This window comes from Prionailurus viverrinus, chromosome C2, assembly GCF_022837055.1.
Source record: "Prionailurus viverrinus isolate Anna chromosome C2, UM_Priviv_1.0, whole genome shotgun sequence".
In the NCBI taxonomy this organism is placed as follows: Eukaryota; Metazoa; Chordata; class Mammalia; order Carnivora; family Felidae; genus Prionailurus; species Prionailurus viverrinus.
Window position 1 is genome coordinate 10,982,318 of NC_062569.1, and position 24,303 is coordinate 11,006,620.

The 24,303-nt window shown below is 45.3% G+C and overlaps 1 long non-coding RNA gene across 1 annotated transcript in view; it reads left to right on the forward strand.

Moving 5' to 3' along the window:
• The window catches only part of LOC125174911 (uncharacterized), a 32,426-nt gene extending 13,970 nt beyond the window's left edge, over positions 1-18,456 (forward strand). The window contains exons 2-3 of the long non-coding RNA XR_007155599.1: positions 4,387-4,424; positions 16,893-18,456. This is a non-coding gene — a long non-coding RNA (uncharacterized LOC125174911). The remainder of the gene's footprint in view (positions 1-4,386; positions 4,425-16,892) is intronic.
• The last annotated feature ends 5,847 nt before the right edge of the window (positions 18,457-24,303 follow it).

The window sequence follows — 24,303 nt, forward strand, 5'->3', positions numbered from 1 at the left end:
GCTTGTCAACAGAGGGTGACTGGGTGGCAAACAGGTTCTTTTGGCAAGCACACCCACATGTCCGTTTCCTGATGACTTTTCTCCAGAGCACACTAATTTCTCAAGAGGAGGGTTCTATAGTTTCCTGGTTGGAGACGGGGGAGGGGGGGCATATATCTCACCCTCGAACTTGTAGAAAGGAGGGACATCACCCCTACACTCCAAACCAGCTTTCATTTGTAAAAGTGTTACTGATTCACTTTAGCAAGTCACGGATTACGGCGTATGCATGTTCTAATACACGTGTGTTTGCTTATTCATTTAACCAATATTTATAAAGAGTCCTCCACTCTGTGTATGTGTATGTGTTTGAGAGAGAGAGAGAGAGAGAGAGAGAGAGAGAGAGAGAGAGAGATTCAGGGAGACAGGGAAAGAGATACTGGGAAGACAAAATTTCTGTCTTGGCTTGCAGCCAATGTGATCACCATGTATGTCCAGGTAATGACTGTGGTAATGAGGACAGCATAGAGGCACCGGGGCAGTGCTAGGCAGGGAGGTCATCTGCGGGAAGGAGTCCAGTGGGGAGGGACTCTACTCTTTTCTGCTTATTTCACAGATACCGAGTTTTCTTTCCTGCTTGCCCCGATGATATATTATAGACTAATATGCTTTGATAAAAGCTTTGACATGTCAAGACCCCTATCGGTCATTCATATCTTGGTATTGATTCCATTAACCAGGTAATCACTTACACTTAACTGAACTGTGGAACGTCAAATGGTAAGAAACAAAGATCTCGAAACGCCGATGTATCTGCGAAAGCTGAATATATCCGCTCGCCTGGAAAGAGCTATGTTGTCCAGGTCCGATGTCCCAGAGCGGACACCAAAAGGACTAGATACAAACAAAAAAGGACCAAGCAACAACTGAGGCAGTCTTGTGAGCTCATGTCTCTGGGCGGCGCACAAGGAGGATTGTAAATTCTTCCTTGGGAAGCGTCACCTTCCTTCCAGGCACCGCATCACCGAGTCTGGGAAGCTTGGATTCAAATAGGTCCAGGAGGGTTTCTGTAAGATTCTGGTGGGCCCAGAACAGGATTCAGCAGACAGGATTGTTTGAAGATGATCAAAACTTAGCAGGGTTTTCTTGTTGTTTGGTTTTGTTTTTAAACAGGGACCACGTGCTTACAGACATGTGGAGTGGGCCAGGCAATTTTGCAGGCAGGTGGAGGTTCTCCAGGCGGGACATTCCTGAGTTAGGGAGAGCACTAAGGGGGCTTGGAATAAAGGAAGTGGCCTCTGGCAGTGTGAGAGGGATGTAGGGAAGGGAAGCATGCCTGTTTGGAAGAGGAACTTAACAAACTTGGCGGCTTTATCTAGATTCTTAGGGACACCCTCCTCCCCCACTTCTAAAAATCTTCTTTGGGTGATCTTGGCTCCCTTCCATGCAGTAAAGAGCAAGTTGAAAAACTGATGACCATTTAGATGAATCAAAAGGAACTCACCCAGTCCTTTTGGGCAGGTGTACCCATTCAGACACCTTCTTTCTCTCTAGATGGTCTCTTTCCATTGCCTTTCTCTGCCTTGGGTCTTTGTTCTCATTTTCCTATTCCACATTCTCTCTCCCTACTTATTCCCACGTTTTAATTTCCCTGTGCTGCCCAGGATCCACCCCTGTGGACGTTTCCTGAGCTGTACGTTTCCTCTATTACTGTAAGGTCAAGATCCTTCACCTCTATCACCTTTGAACTTCAGGAAATTGTACCAAATGTGGAACAGATTGACGAATGTCTTCATAGATAAAGATCTCTGATAACTTAGTAGAGAGAAAACTGAATATCTTAGCAGAAACATGAGCACGGGATATGAAAAGATCATTTGTAGCAGCAGAAACACAAATGACCAGTAAACATGAAGAAATGTTAAGGATCAGCGGTAGTTCAAACATTGCAAGAGGAAACAACACTATGGTTCAACTTCTTGTCTAGTAGTTGACATAGATGTTAAAAACTTAGAGTATGCTAATACCCAACGTTCACGAAGATGGGAGGGAAGGAGCCCTGTCATACTCTACAGATGGGAATACAGAAGTGGCATCATTTCCCAAGACAATAAATTGGCTTTATTCCACTTCTATTGAAACATCTTAAAGGTGGGCAAAGAGAGATAATAGCGTATTACACATATGTTTAATTATGTATGTAAATAATAAATTAATATCAGTATGTAATATCGTAAAATTAGCAACAACCTAAGTGTCGAACAGTAGGTTATATTATATAGTTCAATGCCATCTAACCATTAAAATGATGTTATGGAAAATAATGATATTAGAATAATCAAGATACATCAAATGAAAAAGTTTATAAAATTATGTGTATATGTATAGGTAGGTATCACCAAATGACAAAACTAAAACAATTTGAGTTTGGTGTCTTTTAGTCAGGAGAAAACAATTCATGGACTGGGGGAGTACAGTACCTCACAAGGAGTGGAGTTCTCTTCCTGAGGGATCTGAGGCAAGAGCAAGTTTTCTAGAACAGTAGAAGAGGCAATGTGGAAATAGAGCAAGAGTGGCTCAGAGACTGTGGATTTCCTTGTAAGGCTAACAAGTGCTGTTTTCTAGGATAAGGTGAGCTAAGCTAACGCCGAGTCAGAGGATTGTGATTGGTATACGTTGGGTTTCTTTGGTAGGTGTTTCCTGTTTTCCCTAAGTGCTGACTTAGGTTTACATTTGTGATGTGGACCAGGCCACTGGAGTGGCCTCCATTTTGTGGGTCCCAGTATACAAATTACCTTGATCAGTATACACGCACATGCCACACACACACACACACACACACACACACACACACACACACACCCCTGCATGTTAATGGAAAAACAATCAAATGATTGAATACCAAATTATTCAAAATATTAACAGTGGCTATATGTAGGTGATAGAGAACAGATGACCTTTTAAAATTTATCAATGTCTTTTAACTTTGGTATAATGATATGCATTATTTCCAAAGCAAATCAACAACAGTAAAATATTTTCAAGCCAACTAGAATTCAAGTTTCCCTTGGTTATCCTAGGTGAAGAGTGAGGCAATTATAAGTGGAACAATCACTTACATTTGAAGAGGTCCCCAGACCTTAACACAAAGGAAGGAACAAACATTTTTCTTCTGGTTTCATACGATACAGAGGCTCTGTTCCCAAGGGGCAGAAGATACAGAATGACTCTTCCCAAAAGATGGTGAGAATTCCTGATTCTGTTTGAAGAACATAGGATTTCCTTTTTTTTTTTTTTTTTTAATGTTTATTTATTTTGAGACAGAGAGAAAGAGAGCATGGGCAGGGAAGGGGCAGAGAGAGAGGGAGACACAGAATCCGAAGCAGGCTCCAGGCTCTGAGTTGCCAGCACAGAGCCCAACATGGCAGCTCGAACTCACCGGCCATGAGATCATGATCTGAGCCGAAGTCAGCCGCTCAACCAATTGAGCCACCCAGGTGTCCCAGGACATAAGATTTCTGAGCCTCTGCCATTTTAGACCATGCTTTATGGGCTGCCATCAGATAAAGCTGATAAGGACTCAGGGCTGATGGTCTCTTGGTTTCTGGAAGAGAGTCTGGGTGAATTTCCAGAGACAGGACTATAATTTTTGTGGTGAAATCACAAGAAGAGAGCTGGGCGGAGACAGAACAGGCTCACGCAGAAGGATGGAGATAGAGTCTATGTTTCTATTGATCAGTGCTGCCTCCCGAATAGCACCACCACAACCAATTGAAAAGATAATGCTTAGGGGGCCTGGCTGGTTGAGTCCAAGGAGCATGAGACTCTTGATCTCGGGGTTGTGAGTCTGAGCCCCACCTTGGGTATAGAGATTACTTAATTAAATAAATAATTAAACTTAAAAAAAAAAAAAAAGATAACACTGAGTTTATTGCTGACTGTACATTACCTGCCCAGAGAGCTTTGGCAGTGGCTGGAAGGAGGAAAGTAAGATTGAAACTGATTTAAGATTGGGACTTTGGCTCATGGTGGTTCTTTCACCGCAAGTGACGTGGTGAGGATTGGGTTAGGATCAGGATACAACCATCTAGGATTGGTGAGGATTTTGAGGTGAAGGATTCAAAGAAGCTTAAGGTGCCAAAGTGTCTGTTGATGGCTTCCCCTGAAGAGTTGACGGGTCTCTCAGGAAGTTCCTGTCATGAACAATCCATCCATTTGTCTGAGCAGAGTCTTCTGGAATAAAAAGGCGTGCTAAAGAGGGCGGTGGGATGCTAACGTTAAATTATTGCGGGGAGTTTCAGTCCTCAGCTCCAAAGTTCTGTGTGGGGGATGGTTTCCACTCTCGAATTTAATGTTGAGAATAAGAGTTCTCATTTTTATATATTTTCGCTCATCTTGCTTTCTCAGGTTGGCTGCCTTACCGGGAAGAGAATACACTGACTGCAGTAAGTACATTCACCTGCCATTTGGATTCCTTTTTTTAAAATTTTTTTTAATGTTTATTTATTTTTGAGACAGAGACAGCATGAACGGGGGAGGGTCAGAGAGAGAGGGAGACACAGAATCGGAAGCAGGCTCCAGGCTCTGAGCACAGGCTCTGAGCCTCAGCACAGAGCCCGCCACGGGGCTCGAACTCACGGACCGCGAGATCGTGACCTGAGCCGAAGTCGGACGCTTAACCGACCGAGCCACCCAGGCGCCCCTAAAAACAATTTTAAAGGGCCTTGTTCTATGATATTTTAATCATTACTGTCTTGGAATATGTAGCTGAGCAATTAGCATACTCCTTTTATGCAGAACTTCTTCATTATTTTTTAGATGGAATTCGTCCATTGCTCTTGTATCTGGCAGGAATGCATGCAAAGTATACAGTCCATGTCAAATTATTGTCTCCCAGATTCTAAAAGAGTTGAAATGAGCCTTTCTGCGGGTTCTTTGTGGCTCCACCAAAATAATCTTTTTTAAAATTTTTTTTTTCAATGTTTATTTATTTTTGGGACAGAGAGAGACAGAACATGAATGGGGGAGGGGCAGAGAGAGAGGGAGACACAGAATCGGAAACAGGCTCCAGGCTCCGAGCCATCAGCCCAGAGCCCGCCGCGGGGCTTGAACTCAGGGACTGCGAGATCGTGACCTGGCTGAAGTCGGACGCTTAACCGACTGAGCCACCCAGGCGCCCCCATTTGGATTCCTTATATTAGGTGAGCTCTTATACCAATCAGCCCTGTGTTGTTTTTCATATTTACGGTTTCCTGGCATTTCCTGGATGCCGTGCCTTTGGCCAGTCCCAAGCTCTTTATGTAAGCCATTTAATCAACAGATTTTCATTAAACATTTACCACGAGTCAGGTTCTGTGCTAAGCATTCTATAGTCACCATTCATTTATTCACTCATTCAACAATTTTTCAACGAATACCTATTCGGTGTCACGCAGAATGCCAGGTGTCCAATAAACAATCACGAACAGGGCACAGCTCCTGTTCGCTGGTAGTTTACGCACCATGAATCTAATCTGCAAAGAAATCCCAAGGGATCTATTGTGTTAATGTTCTTTATGGAGGGGGCTGACTTCCCCGTCTTCCCCGTGACTCAGAGGACCCTGCCCTCAGCCTCTGGTGTTTGTTCACCCTGGGCCCGGTCCCTTTGTTGGTTTATGCTCAGGCCCCAAGTTCCAGAGCTGTGGAGCTGAACTTAGACCCAGTGCCCTTCCTGGTCTTCGACACGTGGTTCTCAACCCCTTGCTCCTTGGCCGGCCTCCTGTCCCACTGCAGAACTAAATGGGGAACTGCCCCCCCCCTTCCTGGTGCTGAGAAGAGTCAGCAGCCGCCTCTTCCCTCAAAAAGCAGATCAGTTGTCACTCCTAACTTCCTTCGGAGGGAATGCAGTGTCCTGTCACTCTGCTCTTGAAGCACGCCCACTGAGAGGCAGACTTGAATGTAAAAAGTAGAAATGATTCAGGGCTGCAGTTCAGCTTTCGTTACATCCCACTGCAAGGTGTTTGAAAGATTGCTATTGTGCTCATCAATACCAGGGAATACATAAATATTTTTAGTACATAAACTGCGGTGAATTGAGGTTATCCGAGATACATGACTAACATCAGGACTTGTGCTCTGGCAGTGTATTCAGGCAAAAAATACAGGGAAAAGGAAGTCTTTTTATTTGAAAGGATTGATTATTTCGCATACTTCTGAAACAGCTTGTATAAAGAGAATGGATGGCCTTTGTTTTTACATTTCAAATATTTGCAAAACATGCTGAGGAATAAAAACAGGGGATTAAGGAATTGAGAATTGACAAACCCTATCGCCCTGTCCCGCCTGGAAGTCCATAATATGTCTGCACGTCTTTTGTGGAAGCACGGACGAAAGTGGAAATACTGGCCTGTTGGCCACATGAGTGCTAAGTCCTGGTCTGTGCAGGGAGCCCACACCCCAGCCTTTGCTCTCCCCTTCTGAGCTGTGTATCCTTGGGCAGGTTTCCATGTAGCTTTTGTCAGAGCTTTTGTCTGGCCCAGTGTGAAAAAACTTTCTAAAGCCTAAAGACACTTTGTATTATACAAATAGCCATTGTGATCGAAAACACAACCAAAATCCCATAGGGAGATTAGTACTAGATAAGAACATACCTGAGATTAGAGAGCCTTATAAGAAAGAAACTATTTACCCAAGGTGAGGATTGCTAAATGCTTAGTAAAGATCATTAACAGGAGAGGGTTTAATTCTTCTAAATGTTCTTTCATTTTGTCTTTGGAGGAAAGTGTTGTCATTGAACAACTGCTTTCACAAAAGTTCTGAGCCGTTAGTAAGCATAGGCTACATTAAACCCTTCATCCTGCAAATGGGAAAACCAAGAGCCAGGGAGCCTAAGTGGTTCGACTAAGGAGGCCACACTGTAAATTCGTGTCAGGGCTGAATCAAGAATCCAGGCCTCCAGGGGCACCTGGGTGGCTCAGTCAGTTGAGCGTCCAACTTCGGCTCAGGTCATGAACTCGTGGTTCGTGGGTTCGAGCCCCGCATCGGGCTCTCTGCTGTCAGCCTGTCGGTGCAGAGCCTGCTCTGGATCCTCTGTCGTCCCCCCCCCTCTCTGCCACTCCCCCACTTATGCTGTCTCTCTAAAACTAAATTTAAAAAAAGAGAATCCAGGCCTCCAGAGTAGGCCAGGGTTCTTTGTGTGCAGCTCATTTGGTCTTTGCCTCCCTCCATGTTTACACTTTGGGGTGTCAGGAGCACCCGGGTTCCTGCCCTGATTCTCCTTAGATTATTATGAGTTTCCTCCTGGCTCTCTCCCGCTCACTTCCCTCTTTCTTGTTCCAGCACTACCCTTGCTCTCCCCTCTGCTGCTCCAAATCGGGGCCCAGCCAGGCATGTGTGAGGCACACAATTTTGATTCTCCTTCTCTTCTACTTTCTCCTATCTCTTTTGACCAGAAATCATTCATCTTGTTTCTCAACAAACAAAACACAACTACCTGCCTACTCTCTCTGTCTAAGTAGGCTCATTAACTCTCTAGGTTGCTAAACCCAGCAACCTGTACAAGACCTGTGCCTTCCTTTGATATAGAAGGGCAAAATTTGGCAATTGAGGGGAGAGTGCATTCATTCAAAGGACTTTAGGCCGTACAGGACCTCAAGTTTTTCTGCCAAGGACTTGGCGTGGGTAGTGCCCACAAAGCACCACCCTACTGTGGATAATTTAAAAAGCATTTGTCCAGGGGCATCTGGGTGGCTCAGTTGGTTGAGCACCTGACTTCGGCTCAGGTCGTGATCTCACCATTTGTGAGCTCGAGTGCTACTGCTTAGGCTCACTGCTGTCAGCCAAGAGCCCACTTTGGATCCTCTGTCCCCCCTCTCTCTGCCCCTTCCCCATTTGTACCATCTCAAAAATAAATAAACATTTAAATAAATAAGTAAATAAATAAATAGCATTCGTTCATCCCATCACCCATTTGTGATTTCACTTACATAACATGTTCATTGCACTCCTGATGCGTGCCAGGCCTGGGGCTGCATCCTGGGAATACAGTGGTTCAAGGGCAGACGCCATCCTTGCACCCCCAGTCCTTACGGTTTATCTGGAAAACAGATAGTAAGTAATTACAATAAGGTCTGATGAGTGACGGTTCTGAGAGGGGACGTACGGGTGCGCAGGGGACAGAGCAGGAGGACCTAACTCAGCATAGGCGTCCACAAAGCCCTTCTCGAAGGGGTGCCTGAAGGATTCGCAGGACCTGGTGAAAAGGAAAGAGGAGATGGCCGGGGGAGGTCTTAGCGGGAAACTCAGGACAGATTAAGTCCTGAGAGAAGGACAGATTAAGAGCAGGAGAATGCTTGCTCCCAGGTGAAGGGAAGAGGGGAGCACGGCCTCGGACTCCATGCCAAAAAGTTTGGGCTTTGTCCCAAGGTCAGGAGGAGACCATTGCAGTGTTATTTAAGCTGGGAAAGATAGTCAAATTTGCCTTTTTGACCATTAATTCCGGGTGCAATTGGAAAGAATGATGGGGGACAATGGGATACAAGAAGTGGGGCTATCATTACTGCAGGAGAATAATGATATCCTTGGCTAGGGTAGAGGTGGAAAGCCCCAGATAGATTTGAGATGCGTATAAATGGCAAAACCTACATGTTTTTGGTAGATGAGCGTGTGTGCACGCTAAGAAAGGGGGAGGAATTGAGAATGATAGTGTCTGTCTTGGGCATCCACTGGGTTGTGAGGCAAAGATGATGAGCTTGTTGGAATCACACTGGATTAACCTATATCCATGCAGGAAGGGGAACAGGGAGGCGCTAACTGGTGCAGAGAAGGCCAGATCTTGTCTGCATTTACTTATTTGGGGAATTTGCCAGCATTTACTTATGTAGTTTTTTTTTTTTTAATTCAATCATCAATGTTATCATCTATACATAATAATATATAATTGACTTCTTAGTTATTTTTAATTTTTTAACGTTTATTTATTTTTGAGAGAGAGACAGAGACAGAGACAGAGTACGAGGTGGGGGGGGAGGGGCAGAGAGAGAGAGAGAGACACAGAATAGGAAGCAGGCTCCAGGCTCTGAGCTGTTAGCACAGAGCCCGACGCAGGGCTCAAACTCACGAACCGCGAGATCATGACCTGAGCCGAGGTCGGATGCTTAACTGATTGAGCTGCCCAGGTGCCCCGACTTCTTAGTTTTTAAAGGTTTATTTATTTTAACGTTTATTTATTTTTGGGACAGAGAGAGACAGAGCATGAACGGGGGAGGGGCAGAGAGAGAGGGAGACACAGAATCGGAAACAGGCTCCAGGCTCTGAGCCATCAGCCCAGAGCCCGACGCGGGGCTCGAACTCACGGAGCGCGAGATCGTGACCCGGCTGAAGTCGGACGCTTAACCGACTGCGCCACCCAGGCGCCCCTGGACTTCTTAGTTTTTAAATTGTTTTAGGACATACATATTTGGATATCATCCCCTATTAGCATATATAAAGCTCTCATTACTGTGTGCGTGTAAGTTTTATTGGCGTCGAAGGCACATACAGAAAAGCACACATAATGGAAATATAGATACAGCTCATTGGGTTTTCACAAAGGTAATTTTACATCTGTGCACCCACCACCTAGTTTACAGACGCCACCAGATCCACCCCCCCTGCGCCGAATTCCCACATGCACCTTCCAGTCAGTACCCACTGTCTTGGCCTGTAGAACCCTACGTTAATTTGCCCTGTTTTTAAAATTGATATGCATGGAACATATATATGCATGCAATTTTTTGTGTTGGCTCATCCTTTTAAATGTGTGCTATTTCATCGTATGGCTGCACCATAATTTATTGAACGAGTCCCCTCCAGATGGTATTTATGTTGCATCCATCATTTGTCACCACAGACAAGTGCAGCAATGAACTCTTCATAATAGCCTCAAAATAGTACCAGTAGATCAGGGATGTTTTCCAGCTGCAAGTAACATAAGAACCAACTAAAAGCTGCCTGAACAGTAGGGACATTTATTATCTCACTTAGAAGTCTGGAAGGAAGTGGTTCCAGCCCTGATTAAGGTAATGGTCCAGAGCTCTTATTAGGCCATTTCTTCCCCTCTGTTTCCTCCGCTGCCCACGGGGTGCTGGCTTTTTCCTCTGGGCTGCCTCCCCTCATGGCCCCAGGGTCGCTGCCTTTCGTATTCCTTGTCCTGTGAAATTTCTGTTCATATGTATTTTGCCCATTTTTCGATCAGGCGTTGGGTTTCCTTGGAATTGAATTACTTAAGCTGTTTCATGATTGACTTTGTGTTTTCAACATTCATAGGCTCTTTCAAGTCATTTCCTCGTCATTTCATCACATCTGCTACACTTTAAGCTCAGTAGCTGTTGTAATCAGACCAGTGATCATTTTAATGGCTCACCTGCATTTTTATGTCCTTAATTTACCATGACTTGTCGTTTGCCTTCACTGCAGAAATGTCTCTCTTTCCGGTCTTCCTTTAACATCCTGAACTCTGAGGGCTTGTACGTTTTTTTGTTTTTGTTTTTGTTTTTAACGTTTATTTATTTTTGAGACAGGGAGAGACAGAGCATGAAAGGGGGAGGGTCAGAGAGAGGGAGACACAGAATCCGAAACAGGCTCCAGGCTCTGAGCTGTCAGCACAGAGCCCAATGCGGGGCTCGAACTCACAGACCGCAAGATCATGACCTGAGCCGAAGTCGGCCACTCAACCGACTGAGCCACCCAGGCGCCCCTAAGGGCTTGTACGTTTTTAAAGGTGCCAAGCGAGCGTATCCGCCTGAGCAGATATCATGTTACCTGAGGTGGAAACTGTATGTCTAGAATATAATGTGATAATCAAACTACCCAAAAAGTTTGTTTGATGCATACTTACTAATTTGGAATCCATTAAAATTCAGGGAACACCCGGGTGGCTCAGTCGGTTAAGCATCCGACTTTGGCTCAGGTCACGATCTCGTGGTTCATAAGTCCGAGCCCCGCATCAGGTTCTGTGCTGGCAGCTGGCAGCCTGCCTGGGATTCTCTGTCTCCCTCTCTCTCTGCCCCTTCCCTGCTCACACACACACTTTCCCTCTCTCCCTCTCTCTCTCTCAAAAATAAAGAAAGAAACATTAAAAAAAGTAGTCAGAACACACAAAAAATACACCCTTAGGGAAAAAAAGACTTTTTCTATGGTCAAAACACAAAGTGTTTTACTGTCCATTTGTTAGTTATCTATAATCATATTCACACTAATATTTGTGTCTCAACATTTTGTTATGAAAATTTGCAAACATTCAGAAAGGTTGAAAGAATTATATAAAGAACACCCATGTATCCACAGACTAGATTCTGTAGTTGATAGCATTTTGCTAAATGCTAGATTTGTTTTGTCACAAAACAATCATCAATTTATCTTTTTTGTTTGTTTTTTTTGAGAGAAAGAGAGAGAGTTGGTGGGAGGGTGGGGCAAGGGTGTGGGAAGGGAAAGAGAGAATCCCAAGCAGGTTCCGTGGCCAGTACGGAGCCCGGCTCAGGGCTCGAGACCATGAGATCATGACCTGAACCGAAATCAAAAGTCTGACGCTTAACCAACTGAGCCACCAGGCGCCCCAATTTATCTTATTTGTTTTAATGGATTTTCAACGTACAGCCCTCGGAACGCCTCATCCTTGAGCACGTCCACATGCACATCATTAACTAGAGTCCAACTTTGCTTACAGATTTTATTTTTAGGTAAAACTGATACGCAGCGTGATGCACACATCTTGAGAGTACTATGAGATGGGTTTTGAATGTCAATGGTGTTCATTTCCTGATGGCAGCATTGACTATCAGTTGTTTTAATTATCCTTACCATTACGCCCACATCAATCCATGCAGTGAAAGATCAGTGTCATTGTTGCCCCAGACTGGTTCCTTCACATAGGTTACCCTTCCTTAGGCTCCAGAGCTCAGTACGTGTGTGTGTCTCAGCCGACCCTCTCCCGGGCTTGCCCTCCTCCTCCTCCCAGCCCCCAGGCTGCATGTGTCCTTTCACCCGCATGGGGGTGCCTGGAAGGTCTGAGATGGTACACAGTGTAGGGTGGATGGTGCCGATCCCAAGAGCAAGGGAATGCTTGCTGGGCAGTGGGATGGGGTTCAGGGGGGTGGAGAAAAGAGCCAGGCTACGGCCGTGGTGTCCAAGAGGGAAGGAGTGCATAAGAATGAGTGGATCCTTGAAGTATTGACCATTTGGAGCAGAGAGATGGGAGGTGGAATTTCTGGGACCAAGGAAAAGGGAAGGAAAGGAAGGAAAATCGACAGGAGCTGTCCAGTGCCGTAGTGAGAGGAGCAGACTCAGGGTCAGACCGCTTCTGTCCAGGTCCCTGTTCAGCAACTCCTGAGCTGTGCATCTGTTGTCACTGAATCTCTGTGCCTCAGTTTCCTCACCTGTAAAATGGAGAGGCTAACGGCATTTACGCCCCAGTTCGATCTTGTGAGGCACACATGAAATCATGTAAAAGGAGTGAATACTCTTTTCTCCTGGTTGATGTGTGGCCAAGGTTTGCTGAGCCGATGGACGGGTGGTCGACTGGTTCAACTTGGGGGCCAGTCTTCGACATTTACAATTTACAAGAACGACCTCTTGTTTCTCTCTCTGTCTCCGCCCCCCACCCCCCACCCCCAAGCCTCATCACTTTCCCATCTGCCTGCTGTGGCAGAAACACTATTTTAATATGAAACTGAGTCACTCATTTTCCAAAAAAGAGAGAGGGGGAGAGTTTAAATTGCAGATGCCTCGGAGAGTTATTATATTAGAGTAAATGGATTTCATTTACAGCTCGATGTGAACTCTGACCTTTCTTGTTTTGATAAGGAAGGGTAGAGAGGACTGGCGGGTGAAAGGTAAGAAATCAGAGCCACTGGGGAGGGGGATACACAAAAGATGGGCACACCCAACACAGACGTGGCTGAGTGTCAAATTTTTAAAGCAAGCAGTATTTTTTTTTAATGTTTATTTATTTATTTGTTGGGGGGGGGGGGGCATGTGTGAGTGGTGGACGGGCAGAGAGGGAGGGAGAGAGAGAATCCTAAGCAGGATCCGATTGTCGGCCCAGAGCCCGACATGGGGCTCGGTCCCACAAACTGTAAGATGATGACCTGAGCTGAAATCAAGAGTCAGACTCTCAACCAACCACCTGAGCCACCCAGGTGCCCCAACAAGCAGTATTTTTATACATGGAGGACCCCGTTTTTGCAATGCAAAAATATTCTATACCATAACTACGAAATAAAAAGACAGCAGGAAAGTGGGTTCAGGACAAACAGTAAAGCTAAGTTTCTGCTTTTTAAAAAATGTTGAATAACCACATCCATGTATTCTTAGACTTCATCTGTTCGCACCTGGTACCACCCAGACGAATCCCTCCCTGCAAGAAGGAGGAGGAGGAGGCTTGGTTTCACTTTGTTAGCCAGCCCTCACAAGTGTCATTTCTAGAAGACTCTATGAGAAATCTGTTTTCTTTTCTTTTCTTTTCTTTTTTTTAGTGTTTATTTATTTGAGAGAGAGAGACAGACAGACAGACAGAGTGCAAGCCGGGGAAGGAAGAGAGAGAGGGAGACACAGAATGTGAAGCGGGCTCCAGGCTCCGAGCTGTCAGCACACAGCCCGACGCGGGGCTCGAACTCACGGACCGTGAGATCATGACCTGAGCCGAAGTCGGACGCTTAACCGACTGAGCCACCCAGGCGCCCTGTTTTCAAGTTGGCGGGGGCGGTGGGTGGGGGAGGGACAGTACCACCTTTAAAACCGCTTGTCGGTTTGGACTTCGGGCTAAATGCTGTCAGTTTGGAACTCCCTCGGGAGGAAAGCCAAGCTTCTGGTCATCCCGTTATTGATCTCGTCTGTATTTCCTGATGACTATTGCTGTGTCCACAGAGCTTTGCCTTTTTCACCCTCTTTCCCAACAGTCTTTGCAGTGTTTTTGCAGATTGATCTGTTAGCATAAACTCAATTATCAGTTTACTCTGATGACAATCACCATTACAGCTACCATAAAATTTACTTTTATAATAGACGTTAGTGTAATCCGGCTCCTAGTGGCTCACGAGTGCTTCCTTGCATCTGTGAGAAGCCCAGTCGAGGCAGCATTCAAAGGGGGTCGGAATGTTCTCTGGCAGAATGCCTGTGCCATATGGAAGCTATACTCTGAACTGCCTTTTAAAAAACCAGTCTGGGGGCACCTGGGTGGCTCAGTCGGTTAAGCGTCCGACTTCGGCTCAGGTCATGATCTCACGGTTTGTGAGTTTGATCCCCACGTGGGGCTCTGTGCTGACAGCTCAGAGCCTGGAGCCCGCTTCACATTCTGTGTCTCCCTCTCTCTGCCCCTTCCCCACTCATGCTCTTTCTCTCCCTGTCTCTCAAAAATGAATAAACATTAAAACAAATTAAAAAACAAACAAACAAACAAACAAAAACAAACCACTCTGGGGGCACCTGGGTGGCTCAGTCAGTTAAGCATCCAGCCCTTGGTTTTGGCTCAGGTCATGGTCTCATGGTTTGTGAGTTCAAGCCCCGCGTTGGGCTCTGTGCTGACAGCGTGGAGCCTGTTTGGGATTCTTTCTCTCCCTCTCTCCTCTCTCTCTCTCTCTCCTTCTCTCTCTCTCTCTCTCTCTGAAAATAAATAAACTTAAAAAAATAAAAATGCCACTCTGTGCCCCATCCAGACTGCTGAGAAGCTCGTGGCCCCACCCACTATATCAGCTGAAAAGATACAACCTCTTTTATTTTGAAAACTTGCAACAAACAAAATGCAGGCTCAGTGACGTGAATTATAGTCGGCTATCTGCCACTACAAATTGATTTCAGGAGGAAGACACAGTTGAGTTACTCTGGAGCCTCTCAAAGCAGGGGGATCACATTAAGGTGGGCCTAGTTTGTCTCCTAAAATGAGGTTCCCTCCCCTGAGAACTTTAGGGAGAGGCTGTGTTGAATCACTATTTCGTGTTAAGTTGAGGAGTAAGATCCTTTCAGCAAATAACTTTTCCGTTCCGACTATGCGCAGGGCTCCCCACTAACCGCGGCACGAACCACATGCTGGCCTTGCGCAAGGGAGACACAGAGCAGCGTGTAACCGAGATATTGTAGCGGTCTGACCAGGCTATCGATTCTGACCCTGGAGCTGAGTGGGGACTCCCTCCTCAGAGTAGGGAGGACGCTTTTGTTGGGCCATTAACAATGAACAGGACTCTGACCCCTCAGAATGGAGAAGGGTACATTCCAGTTACTAATACGTCACCATAAACTGCCCTGAGACTTAACAACCATTTCACTAAGCTCACAGTTTCTACGGGTCAAGAATTCAGCACGACTATAAAGGGGACACCTTGTCTCTGCACCACCATATCTGGGTCCTCTACTAGGAAGACCTCTAGGCTGGGGGGGGGACCCCACAACTTGGAGCTGGAATTATCTGGAAGCATCTCCCCTCACATGGCTGGCAGTCGATACTGGCTCTTGGATCTGACCTCGGCTGGGGCTACCAGCAGAAGCACCTAACTGAGGCCTCGTCCCTGTGGCCTGGTCTCCCTCACAGTATGGCAGCCTCAGGACGGTTGGGTTTGTAGCTCAGCAGCCCAGGGCTCCAGAAGCGAGTGGTTCCCAGACAACCAGGCACAAGCTGCATGGTATTTTCTGACCTGGCTTCTTCGGAAGTTATGACGTATCGCTCCCATCAGACTCTCTTGGTTACAACAGGGACACCAAGGTTCACTAGCTCAGATGCAACAGGAGAGGACCCAGACTCTCACCTCTTAATGGAAGGCACATAGCCAGTTAAAAAAATGTCACGGGCATGCTAAGAAAGCATGGGAGCACGTGGGGTGTGTGCAGCTTTGGGTGGGTAGTCTAATGCTGCTAGAATTTTAGGTGTGGGGTGGGAAGTGGCAGAAAGTGGGGCTATACATGTAGACTGGGGCCATCATGGGAAAAACCTTTACTGCCTTTGTGGCAGGCACCCTATCTTAAGCCACACACGATGGAAGAAATAAAGCCTTGTTTTTTTTTTTTTTACAAGTCAATCCACTTTTTCTTTTGAGAAATTACATCAGAGTGTGAGAAGATCTGAGTCCTGGGTAAATCTCTGCCACTCGGCCTTGCCTGAGCTCAGTCCTGGGACCTCCTTTCTCTGGGGCATCTGCAGGGGGAGGGAGTTGGGTCCCTGTTCCTCTCTGTTCAAGCTGGCATCTGCTCAGATGTGCCTGCGCCCGTTTTGTCCTGGGATGGTGATTCGAGCAGGGTACCACTGTACTGTCCCTTGGTGCAGGGCTTCTAGAAGTCCGCTGGATTTCAGCTAAAACTGTCCCCTTCACAGGCACACTGGGAAAATGTGGCTGTTCTCCTGCCCTTCTGTGGGGCTGCAGGGACTTCTGGGAGGTTGTCTGGGATCTCCTTGGTCTACCTACTGTGTTTCACGTCTCTGCCAGGCCAGCTGCACAGAGACATTTCTCAGGCTGGAGACCTTGGGGGCCTCCCCACGGGCTGTGACAATCAGTCCCCTTCCCCTCTAGAACCTCCAAATCTAGCAGTTCTCCCTCACTCCCTTTTGCCCTAAAAATCAGATTCCCTTCCCTGCAATGTACAAGCTGCACTGAATTACTTAAAAAAAAATTTTTTTTTTAACATTTTTATTTATTTTTGAGAGAGAGAGAGAGACAGCACGTGAGCAGGGGAGGGGCAGAGAGAAAGGGAGACACAGAATCCAAAGCAGGCTCCAGGCTCTGAGCTGTCAACACAGATCCCAATGCGGGGCTGGAACTCACGAACTGGGAGATCATGACCTGAGCTGAAATCGGACTCTTAACTGACTGAACCACTCAGGCACCCCTTGCATTACCCTTTTAAATAAAATTGAGAAATACCGTTCTTTCAGCGAACAATTTTACCATTCTCCCTCTCTCCTTTTCCTCCAGGCTCAGGATTCCTTAAGATCTAACCCAAAAGTGGTTCCGTACCAGGCTGTCTCAATTGTTTATCGTCAATGTATCGCGTGGTGGTCTAAACCTGACTTACGCGGTCATTTAACCTTGTCTGGCTCAGTGGTCAGTGTGATGTCAACGACCTCTCAGTGAACACGTCCTTTGGTTTCCCTGAGACGGAGACCTCTTGCGCTTATCTTGGTGACTTGCGGTCTAGAGATGAAGCTTATCCTGTGTGACTGAGCAAGGACTCTGGAAGGTGTACTTGGATGCCTTTGGACGCCTTGGACCCTCCGGATGCATTCTTTCTCTTGCTGTATTGTATTCCTTGTCTTCATTTAAGCTTGATGTCTGCATGCTTTAAAAAAAAAAAAAAAAAAAAAAGTCTAACCCAAAAGTTAACCCCAGAGGCTGAGAATGTGAGTGTATCTTTTGTATTTGTGACAGGAGGACCTCCCTTTTGGAAACTCAAAGATAAAGACTGGAGTCTTTTGAATCTTCCCTTCCCCGAAGCAGCGAGGATGGGTGGGAGAAGGTCCCCGGGGTCAGAGTGAATAAGGAGAGGGGTAATCTTCTTATATATTGAAGGCATTACTATCACAAACCCGTGGGGCAGACACAGAGGTGCCCTGAGAGCCCCCTCCAGGGAAAGGCTGACCGCCTGGCTCGGAGAAGTATGGTTGAGTTGTCTGATAGTTTCCCGTCTCCAGCCTTTTCAGAATCTGGCTCAGCATTTTTTTTAAACTGTGGCAAAATACACAGGACATAGAATTTCCCGTCAGTGACAGAACCCTTAGAGCAGTCCTAAGTACATTCACGGTTTTCACCACTACCTAGTTCCAGAACATTTTCATCCGCGCAAAAGGAAGCCCCATCTCCATTAAGCACTTGATCCCTTTTTTGCCCCTTCTCCCCAGCCCCAGCAACCTCCAGTCCACTTTCCGTCTGTACGAATTGGACTACTCCGGACGTTTCGTATAAATGGGATGTGTGTCCTTTTGTGTCTGGTTTCCCTTCACTCAGCATGTTTTCAGGGCTCTTTCCTTGGCCCTTGTAAAATAGTGCTGCTGTGAATATTTGTGTGCAAGTTTTTCTCTGAACACCCATTTTCAAACCTTTTGAGTATATTAATTTGGGAGTAGAATTGCTGAGTCGTATGGTAATTTTATGCTTAACGTATTGCGAAACGGCCACACTGTTTTCTACGCTGGCTGTACAATTCTGCATCTCTACCAGCAATGTATAAGGGTTCCAGTGTTTCCGTATCTTCACCAGTACTTATTATCCAATGTTTTAACATTTATTATTATTATTATTTTTTTGTAATCTCTACACCCCATGTAGGGCCGGAACTCAGGACCCAGAATCTGAGAGTCTCGTGCCCTTCTGACTCAGCCAGCCAGGCACCCCTCCGATGTTTTGACTACAGCCACCCAATAGGTGTGGAGTGGTATCTCATTTGCATTTGCTTTTTTTTTTTTTTTTTTTGGAGAGAGCATGCCTATGAATGGGGAGAGGGGCAGGCAGAGAGAGAGGGAAAGAGAGAGAGAATCTCAACCAGGCTTCACGCTCAGCACAGAGCCCAATGTGGGGCTTGATCCCATGACCCTGGGTTCATGACCTGAGTCAAGCGCTCAACCGACTGAGCCACCCAAGAACCCCTGATTTGCATTTCTATAATGAATGATGCTGTCCATCTTTTCATTTCCACTGGCCATTTGTGTCTCTTTGGAGAAATGTCTATTCAAGTCCTTTGACCATTTTTAAACTGGACAGTCTTTTGTTGTTGACTCGTAGGAGTTCTTTATATATTCGGGATAATTGCCTCAGCGCTTAAGTTGAGATCCCTGCTTCAGGGGCATTCCCCCGGCCAATGACTGGGTAGGAAAGTGGTAGTTCCTGGCCATTTCTACCCGATGCAGGTCTGCTCTAAAGGCAACCTTTGCTCGGGGTGCCTGGGTGGCTCAGTTGGTTAAGCATCTGACACTCGATTTTGACTCAGGTCATGATCTCATGGTTCATGAGACGGAGCCCTGCCTTAGGGCTCTGTCAGCCCAGACCCTGTTTAGGATTCTCTGTCTCCCTCTCTCTCTGCCCTTCCCCTGCACTCATTGTCTCTTTCTCAAAAATAAATAAATAAACATTAAAAAAAATAATAATAAAGGCAGTCTGTGCTCCAAAGATCCTTGTTGGGCTGGCAGAAATTTGTTAGGTCTGTGTCCCAGTCAGTGTGAGAGGTCTCCCCCTGCCCGATCCTGCTTCTTCCCCTGTTTTCTTTTGCCAGTGTCACTCCCCAGGAAATCTTTTGGGTGCCTATCCATCTCAGCATCTGTTTCCCCTAAAAGACAACCTGTGACAGCCTGGCAGAGAAGTTGGCATTTATTCCGGAAGCAAAGTGTTGGTTAAAAGGGTTCACGAAGTAGGAGGACACAATGTGCTTTTTAAAAGGTTGCCATCAGGGGCGCCTGGGTGGCTCAGTCGGTTAAGCGTCCGACTTCAGCTCAGGTCACGATCTCGTGGTCCGTGGTCACGATCTCGTGGTCCGTGAGTTCGAACCCCGCGTCGGGCTCTGGGCTGACAGCTCGGAGCCTGGAGGCTGCTTCCGATTCTGTGTCTCCCTCTCTCTCTGCCCCTCCCCCATTCATGCTTTGTCTCTGTCTCAAAAATAAATAAACGTTAAAAAAATTTTTTTAAAGGTTGCCATCAGAGTGTGGGCAGAAAGGTAGAAGAGAACCTTATTAGTCAGGGTTGCAAACATTGGGGTGAGAGATGATGATGGGGGGCAGTTGAATTCGGAGATGGAAAATGGTGGGGGTGGAGTCACTGCGTCCCTGCCCCTCAAACACACAGCTGGCCCATGTCCTTACTTGGCCAAGATCCATTGTTCTTTTACTGTCCTCTTGAATTTGATCTGCTAGAGTTTTATTTAGGATTTCCCCATTGATATCTGTAAGTGATACCAATGGTCTATGGTTCTTTTGTGTGCACTCTGTTTGGTAAAAGGATTGTGTCATCTTCATAAATTGGACAGTTTCCCATATTCTTCCATACTCTGAAGCATTATGTATCATGGAAATGACCCGTTTCTCCAAAGTTAAAAAATACCTAATATGAATATGATCATTTTTAATTGTAAACTTTAAATATTTTCAGTTATCCTTTTTTTGTGGTTTCTTCTTAAAACAATCTGGGTAATTCTCTCTCCCTCTGCCTCTGTCCCCGACTCAAAACACTCTGGGTAATTTATGTTTTCTAGAAGATCGTCCATTTTATTGAAATTTTCAAATTCACTACCTTTTAAACATGCACACAAATAATACTTTATAATCAAAATTGTGTTATTGTAAGAAATTTGGAAAAGAGAAAATGAGGACCACTTACAATCAACTGAGAGAGAGAGAATCAATGTTAACATTAAGGGGAAGGTATTCCTTCTTTTTTTCTTTCTTTCTTTCTCTCTTTCTTTCTTTCTTTCCTTCCTTCCTTCTTTTAGAGAGAGAAAAAGTGCATGATTGGGGAAGAAGGGGAAAGATAAAGAGAGAGAGGAAATCATAGCAGGCTCCACTCTTAGTGTGGAGCCTAATGTGGGGCTCGATCCCAAGACCCTGGGATCATGACCTGAGCCCAAACCAAGAGTCAGATGCTCAACCAACTGAACCACCCACACGCCCCTATTTTCTTTTAAATTAAAAAAAAAAAAAAACCTACATATTTGTTGTCATATCTCTGTTAAAAACAAGATAACAGGGGGCGTCTGGGTGGCTCGGTCAGTTAAGCATCTGACTTTGGCTCAGGTCATGATCTCACAGTTCACGGGTTCGAGCCCCGCGTCGGGCTCTGTGCTGACAGCTCAGAGCTTGGAGCCTGCTTCGGATGCTGTGTCTCCTTCTCCCTGACCCTTCCCTGCTCACACTCTGTCTCTGTCTCTCAAAAATATAAATAAATAAATAAATAAATAAATAAATAAATAAATAAATAAAACAAGGTAACAGGCCCCAAATGCTTATGCTAAGCCCCACGTCACCAAACCAAGACTTAATAGTTTCAGCACTTCCAGAAATGGAATCCTAACCCAGTCAATCAGGAATCACAGATTGGTACTAGTTCTAGTCATCTGCTGGATAGACCCCTGACCACCCCTAAAGGAAAGTGACTTTGCAACAGTTGACCTGCTTTTTGGCCTAGTATATCTCCCTTCTGGCTATAGAAGTCTTGCGTTTTGTTCAAGTCCTTGGAGCATCTTTCTATCTGCTGCATTGGATGCTGCCCAATACAAATAAATTTTTGCTCAAACTCTTAAATATTGTAATATGCCTCCATGTATCTTTTAACATCTCCTTTAGAATTTCTATTTGCTTCTCTTCCTCTTTAAAATTACATTTCTTCAGGGGCTCCTGGGTGGCTCAGTCCATTGAGCATCCAACTCTTAATGTCGGCTCAGGTCCTGATCTCGGAGTTCATGAGTTCGAGCCCCACATTGGGCTGACAGCGCTTGAAACCTGCTTGGAATTTCTCTGTCCTCTCTGCCCCTGCCCCTGCTCCTGCCCCTGCTCATCCTCGTGTGTGTGCTTTCTCTCTCTCTCAAAGTGAACTTAATTAAAAAAAAATTTAAGGGGCACCTGGGTGGCTCAATCAGTTAAGTGTCTGACTTTAGCTCAGGTCATGATCTCACAGTCTGTGAGTTCGAGCCCTGCATCGGGCTCTGTGCTGACAGCACAGAGCCTGGAGCCTGCTTCAGATTCCGAGTCTCCCTCTCTCTCTGCCCCTCCCCTGCTCACGCTCTGTCTCTCTCTGTCTCAAAAATAAAAATGAAAACATTTAAAAAAAAATTTAATTACATTTTCAAAAGCTTATCTCTTTATAATTTCTTCAATAGCTCCTAAAATTTTTATTTTAACCTTACTGTTTTCCAGTGTGTTGATTAATAATCTCTTATTTTGTCTTTGTATTCCTCTTGCATTGGTCTCTTACTCCATCTTAACTTCCAGATAAGGCATTCTGTCCATTTATTCTGTTTTTCTTGCCTAAGATTTGTGTTTTTGGACAGCTGTGCTGAGTTATGGTTTAGTTACTGTAACATTCATCCATGGTTGTGTGGGCAATTCAATGATTTGCAGTAAATGCCAGGAGTTGTGCCAACCTCACCACAATCCACACATTTCTATCATCTAAAAAGACCTCCTCATAAGTAAAGCAACTAAAAAGAAAATAAATAAATGAGTTCATTAATTAAAAGACACCCCTCCCCCCATGCCTATTTACATTCAACCTTCAGTCTCCCCTCCAGGCAACCACTGGTCTGCTTTTATGCCTGACCTCTTCCACAGAGCATAATGTTTTGGAGGGCCATCCACAAGTCAGTACTTCCGATGTGTTAGCCACGTTCACCTACTCCTTTCTGCTGGTTTCTCCCTAGATTCTGACGGCTCCCTCTTGTACGCATGGAGACCCACACCTTGCCAGACTAGAGAGGACCATTTGCAAATCTCTGGACCTCTCTCTCAGTGCAACTCTCTTATCTCGGGCACATCACTCCATAAATATTAGATGTTTTACAGACAATGTTTTTGGCACTTATATAAAAACATTGACCCAGCAGTGTTTTTTCTCTGAGTCCTCGGGGCAATGCTTCCTTTCCTTTAGAAGCTGCAGAATCTTTCTCTAGGGTATATAAATCTTGTCTGTGAATGAGGAGAGATCTGTTAAAGCCTGGAGATGGTCACTGGGCAGGTGACTAGGCTGTTCTAACCCTCCTTCACTGGGGGGCAGGAACAGGGGCAAAAGGGATGGAGAGTTAGTGTTTCATGGGCACAGTTTCTGTTTTGGAAGATGAGGAAAGTTCTGGAAGTGGATGGTGGTGATGATCACACAACAATGTGGATATACTTAATGCCACAGGACTGTATGCTTAAAAATGGTAAATTTTATAACATAAAATTTTAACCTCCATTCTACTTTCTGTCTTTATGACTTTACCTTTAATTTTTTGCTTTTTAAATCTGTGATGATATTTTTGGGGGGGGGGGGGAGATGGATATTCTCTTAAGGTCTCTTCCAAACATTATTTTTCTCAATATTTTTATTAAAAAAGCACATCGGTATCTCATCCCTGTTTTACAGATGACAGTCTGATTCCTTCAGAGTTGTGAGATTTTGTTTTAACATATTTTTTTCTAGAAAACACCTTTATGGTATATCCCCACTTTTCCGTCTCCAAACTCTCTCTGGTGTGGCAAGCTGTATTTCTGAAGAGACTGTCTGTGTAGATGCTGCAGCTCTCATGAAATAAATTCAGCAACAGTTATGAGAAAACCCAATGGTCAAGTACTAAAATTCTTCCTGGGGGCACCTGGGTGGCTCAGTAGGTGAAGCATCCAACGCTTGATTTTGGCCCAGGTCATGATCTCATGGTTCATGAGTTCGAGCCCCCCGTCTGGCTGTGTGCTGACAGTGCAGAGCCTGCTTGGGATTCTCTGTCTCAAATAAATAAATAAGCCTCAGAAAGTAAGTAAATAAAATTCTTCCTTGTTTCCAGCATTATCACTCTGTGAGTATATATGTATACAATGACTTCTTTTTCTTAGACTTTGAAATAACCGTATAGCCTATATTTGTTTTGATGTATTTTGATGAAGACTGATTCTCATAGCAAGTCTCTGACACTGACACGGTGTGGATAAGTGTAAGATCAGCGATACAGAATTCACAAATTCTGACATTTGTTACTATTTTTAAAATTTTCTTTTTTAATGTTTATTTATTTTGCACACAGAGAGAGACAGAGCATGAGCTGGGGAGGGGCAGAGAGAGAGGGAGACAGAATCCGAAGCAGGCTCCAGGCTCTGAGCTGTCAGCACAGAGCCCGACGCAGGGCTCGAACCCACAGACCGCGAGATCATGACCTGAGCCGTAGTCGGACGCTCAACAGACTGAGCCACCCAGGCGCCCCATGACGCTGTTACTATTGGCAAATACGGTATCTTGACTGAGGCTGACTGAATGACTGCTGGGTATCGGGTACTGTGTTGGAGACAAGTAAGACTCTCCTACAGTGTGGATGGACCCAGAGGAGTGAAATTTTCTCAGAAAGCACTGTAATGATCATCATCCTCTGCCAGTTGAGAAATCTTGGTGTTGATTCTTCTTTCGTTCCAGAGTTTGTGATTGACTGGACTCTTTAATTATTGGATACTTTTCTCTGAGGAAACCTTCGAACTTTTGGAGAGGAAGACTTTTATGTTTGATAGGAATTCTTCAGTTCTTGTTTTTGCAATAAAGACAGAGTAAGAAAATCCAGTAACAGTGGCTTCCTGCCTTACTGTCTTGAGGACAGCCGGTCTTCCCACTCAGGGCTAAATGTCCTGTGAAACTGATCATAAATGGTATGAATAGCTTTAATGGCATC